Here is a 5,788-nt window from a genome sequence, read left to right as displayed (position 1 = left end):
TGGATTCATGGAGCTCGTGGTTCAGTTCAGAAGTATTGTATATGAGTTTCAGTTTAGAGCTTCTTCTACGTGCTTCATTTGCTTTTAATGGTCCAGCTTTCCTTTTGGTATTTTTCAAAGGGATCTGAAAAAAGAGAGGTTCAAACGGCGTGCAACAGCAGTGCACACTTTGAAAAATAAAGCCTAATGCGGTTGACTAATGTGAGTGTGGATGTGTGAGTGTGGTTGTGTGAAAATAATAAATGGCTATGTATATTTTGAAACTCACTTTGATCTCTCATGTAGTTCGTTATAAAACATATATATGGTTCACTCGGTAAACAGAAACGAAAAACATCTCAAAAGAAGCTCACTTCTTATTAGATGTAGTTCACTCGGTCAGCCCATGCGGTCCACTTGCCTAGTCTATGCGCATGAAAAATAATAAGTATGACAAAAGCAATAAAATCTCATGTGGTTTACTTTTCGTAGTGTCGAGGTTCAATTTCGGTAGTGTTGCGGTTCACTTACGCCTCGACGTGAAGCGCGGTCTACTTCCTCGTCATGGATATTTGCGTCCGACAAAAAAAGTTATACAAGTCGCTTGCACGCCCGATGCAGTGCGGTTTTCGGTATGAAGCAGTGCGGTCGGCCGTATGATGTTGTTCATCTCGTAAGTGCAAAATAATTGTTACAGAAGCGAAGAAAAGTCATGTGGTTCACTTCTTGATAGTGTTGTGGTTCATTTACGCCCGATGTGAAGTGCACTCTACTTTCTCGTCATTGAAAAAATTACGTTTGAATAAAATAAACCATGCAGTTCTCTAACACATCTGATCCAGTGTGGTTTTTCGTCCGATGCAGTGCAGTTTTCAGTCAGATGAAGTACCCACGTCAATTTGGGTGTCGCGAAAAACAGTGTCCGCATTTCGGTAAATTTAAAACTGCTCTTAAACCGTAACAAATTAGAGAGAGTGTTCTACATGAAAAAGTTCTGCCTTGTCGATATCATTCCAACAGCGTATCGTTTGAATCATTTCGACAACCAGTTTGTAAAAATTTCACGAAAAACGGCCGCTGCCACTCGTCGTCCGCCACATGATTTTCAAAATTAACTTAAAACTGTAAGGAATCTCAAAAACATTTTAACAGATGAAAGTTGCGCCTCGTCCATAGATTTTTAACGCTATATTACACGCCTTGTTTCGATAAATGGTTAAAAAACTAGAGCGAAAATAGTACCGAAAATTTGAAAAATTTGAAAAACAGAATTCCACGATTTAGTAAATTTGAAACTGCTCTTAAACCGTAATGAATTAGAGAAAAAAATAGATGTGATAAAGATGCGCCTCGACGATATCTATCCAACGGTGTATCATTTGCTTCATTCCGACGAGCGGTTTAAAAAAACATGAAAAAACGCTCGCTGCCACTCGTTGTAGGCCGCACCATTTTCAAAACTGCTCTTAAACCGTGAGGAGTCTTAAAAAGTGTTGAACATGGCGAAGTTGCGCCTAATCCATAGTTTGTCAACGATATATTACACGCCTTGTTCCGATAAATGGTTAAAAAACTAGAGCGAAAACAGTACCAAAAAAACAACGCGTGCAGTTTTTTCCGACGGAGAGTTCACTCGTGTGAGTACTGCAACACACTTGGTTCAAACAATGACGTGCACTTGCGTTGAGCGTGCAGTGAGGAAGTGTTATCAGAATAGTTATTCTGCTAATATTAGCATAATAGACCGGTTGTATATATGCGATCGAACTTCAGTTTCTCCTTTACACTTTCACACTGTCTCTTTGCATCAACAATGACCCAACGAAGATCATCATCGGGCACATTATTTGGTTTCTCTTGATCTTCAGCTTCCCCCGTTGCAGCATCTTCAGCATCCTTTGTTGCAGCATCACCGTATTCAGGGGTCACATAGTTGTCATCATCTTGTTCTTCTTCATTGTCTTCCATCATAACCCTTCTTTCTCCGTGCTTCGTCCAAACATTATAGTGTGGCATGAAAACCTTATAAAGAAGGTGAGCGTGAAGGGTTGTCGAGTCAGAGTAAGACCTCGTATTCCCACATATATGGCATGGACAACACATAAAACCATTATGCTTGTTTGCCTCAGCCACTGCGAGAAAATTATTCACGCCCTTAATGTACTCGGTGGTGTGTCTGTTACAGTACATCCTTTGCCGGTTCATCTCCGTACATCATGAATAGATAAGTGATGAAATTAATAGAAGTTCATCATCACATTAAAACCAAAGTACATACATAGTTCTCATTGAACAACATATAGCTCCCAGAGCATCTAACTAAATCATACATTGAAACTAGGTAAAACAATTCAATGCAACAACAAATGCGATCATAACCGCAACCAAGATAACAATTGATCCAACGGCTTAATGATACCAAGCCTCAGTATGAATATCATATTTTCTAATCTTTCTAATCTTCAAGCGCATTGCATTCATCTTGATCTTGTGATCATCGACGACATCCACAACATGCAACTCCAATATCATCTTCTCCTCCTCAATTTTTTTCAATTTTTCCTTCAAGTAATTGTTTTCTTCTTCAACTAAATTTAACCTCTCGACAATAGGGTTGGTTGAAATTTCCGGTTCACATACCTCCTAGATAAAAAATCTATGTCACGTTGCTCGGCATAATTGTCATAAACACTAAATGAAACAAATAGTTATAAAAATTAATATATATACCACATCCGAATAATAGACAGGACGAGGGCCGACGGAGGCGGATACCAAAACCATCGCACTATATAATAACAAACAATAATAAGTAATAAAACTACACAAGTATATATCTAAATCATATAGGTAAGAATTTTTTTCCTTCAGAAATAAGATAAGATCAAGCGGCTCACCACGGTGGTGCAGGCGACGAGATCGGCGCGGGCGATCAACGGTGGTGAGGACGGGGACGGGACAGGACGGACCGTCAAACCTAGACAAATAACGAGGAAAATGGAGCTTGGACAAGGAGCTTCAAGAGGAGAAAGCTTAAGTGTGGCTCAGGCATTTTATCGAACACATCATGTGCATAGGAGGTGAGCTAGAGCACCACAAAGCTCTACAACGGCCGGCCAGAAAAACAGAGCAGTGGAGTGCTCTGCTCGTGGGCGAGGGGGTATATATAGGCATCTCATTGGTCTCGGTTCGTGGCTGGAACCGGGAGTATATAATAACAAACAATAATAAGTAAGAAAACTACACAAGTATCTATCTAAATCATACAAGTAAGAATTTTTTTCTTTTAGAAAGAAGATAAGATCAAGAGGCTCACCACGGTGGTGCCAGCGACGAGATCGACGCGGGCGATCAACAACGGTGAGGATGGGGGCGGGACAGGACAAACCGCCAAACCTAGACAAATCTTGAGGAAAATGGAGCTTGGACAAGGAGCTTCGAGAGGAGAAAGCTTAAGTGGGGCTCGGGCATTTAGTAGAACACCTCATGTGCACAGGAGGTGAGCTAGAGCACCACAAAGCTCTCCAACGGCCGGCCAGAAAAACAGAGCAATGGAGTGCTCTGCTCGTGGGCGAGGGGGTATATATAGGCATCTCATTGGTCTCGGTTCGTGGCTGGAACCGGGAGTATATAATAACAAACAATAATAAGTAAGAAAACTACACAAGTATCTATCTAAATCATACAAGTAAGAATTTTTTTCTTTTAGAAAGAAGATAAGATCAAGAGGCTCACCACGGTGGTGCCAGCGACGAGATCGACGCGGGCGATCAACAACGGTGAGGATGGGGGCGGGACAGGACAAACCGCCAAACCTAGACAAATCTTGAGGAAAATGGAGCTTGGACAAGGAGCTTCGAGAGGAGAAAGCTTAAGTGAGGCTCGGGCATTTAGTAGAACACCTCATGTGCACAGGAGGTGAGCTAGAGCACCACAAAGCTCTCCAACGGCCGGCCAGAAAAACAGAGCAATGGAGTGCTCTGCTTGCGGGCGAGGGGGTATATATAGGCATCTCATTGGTCCCGGTTCGTGGCTGGAACCGGGACTAAAGGACACCCTTTGGTTCCGGTTGCAGCCAAGAACTGGGACCAATGGTTGTGGGCCAGGAGCGAGGCCCGTTGGTCCCAGATCGTGTCTAGAACCGGGACCAAAGGGGCCAGACGAACCGGGACCAATGCCCCACGAGGCTCGGCTGGCTCCCTGGCCTCACGAACTGGGACCTATGCCCCCATGGGTCCCGGTTCGTGACTGAACTGGGACTAATGGGTTGGCCCGGCCTGAACCAAAGCCATGTTTTCTACTAGTGGTGGCTTTCTTCTAATACTACTTTGCGACCTCCTCGGCGTGGGCCGACGTGCTGCCATTGGTGTTCTAGCTCTCTTGGCGCTGGCGGGAGCGGTGGGAGGACGACCTCGCATCTCCGAAGAGGCAACCGCCACTCAGGCAAGCCTTTGGTGCGGTTGGAGCCGATGCTTGTGGCTGGTGGAGCTTTTTTCATCCTCAACCTTTTTTCGGCGTAGGCGGTGGTGCGGGGGTGGTTTCCGGCTGCGACAAGCCGACAGTGGTGGCCGGCGTGGTGGCGGAATGGTCTTGTCTATCCGTTCTAGCAACGGGGCCGGTCATCAGTGGTGAAGACGACGCGTGGGAGCGGCAACGTTATGTATATTTGGTCGAGTTGGACGAAATTTTTGGCAGTGGAGTAAAAATTATCCTCCTCCATTCGGTTTAGGGGATCGGCTAGGTGCGACATAGAGGAGTAAAACCGAAGGCTAGAGTTGGCCTCAGAATGTAAATATATATGTCAAGTTGTGCCAACCAAATCAATCAGAAGAGTGTCAAAGGAATCCCAAGTCCTGCGCTCTGTTTTGCCCGGGTAGACAATTGTTAAGGTTCTTGTTGGTGTTACCATCTTGTTGACCTATCACCTTTAAGGTTGTAACCTTTTTTTGGAGCATTTTAGATTTCCTATTCACCTCTCTCTAGTCAATCACACCCGATCGTTCAATTACCTAACCGGTTATTGAATCGACAGTTTACCGATCGCTAGACCATTTTTTATAAAATCCACATTTGGTACACTTTGGGTAAACAGCCTTTTATATTATAAAAAAATTAACTATCCAGATAGGTCGTCATGAGCATGATCCGTTGTGTGAGATTAGTAGGGATCGAGAAAACAGAAGAACTTGACTAGGATGAAGATACCATGCAGGACGAGTAAGTATGCATTTATTAGATAGCTGCGAATTGAGGGTAGCAAGAAAGAGACCTGGTTTGGGATCAGTCGCTGCAGTGGAATTTGTCCTCTGAATTCCTATCCAAAACCAGCGGGGTGGATGGATGGGGATAGTCCTGGTCTTTTGGTAGGACAAATTCCAAAAAAACACAATCAGTGTCAAAGACTTGAAGAAATCGGGTGAGCATGGAGCCTGGCATTGAAAATTCGGATGGAATTCAAGATTTTTCGTGGTGTCTCGCTGCTTCCCCCTCTCTCCCTCACGGGCCGTACCGGGAACACGGCACCAGTGAGGACCGGCTGGATCGAGGAATTTTCTAGGCGACCAGAGTGCAGGTTCATTGAAAATATCAACTCCTTGCAACTGGACTCATTTGAGTGGTCTAAAAAACCCAGGCAGCCTTCTTCCACTCCAGCCGCCTCCACCCACCCCCACCCTTCTCTGCAACATCTTCTCGGGCTAGCCCCGGGCCCGACCTCAGCCATCCTTTGACGCTTGACCTCCGGGCCCGGGCACCCTGGCAGAGGAAGGTACCGTATGCCAATCCAAGAAGGAGGTGATAAATGGGGACT

This window comes from Triticum dicoccoides, chromosome 4A (genome assembly GCF_002162155.2).
Source record: "Triticum dicoccoides isolate Atlit2015 ecotype Zavitan chromosome 4A, WEW_v2.0, whole genome shotgun sequence".
In the NCBI taxonomy this organism is placed as follows: Eukaryota; Viridiplantae; Streptophyta; class Magnoliopsida; order Poales; family Poaceae; genus Triticum; species Triticum dicoccoides.
Note: the sequence above shows the minus strand (reverse complement) of the source record.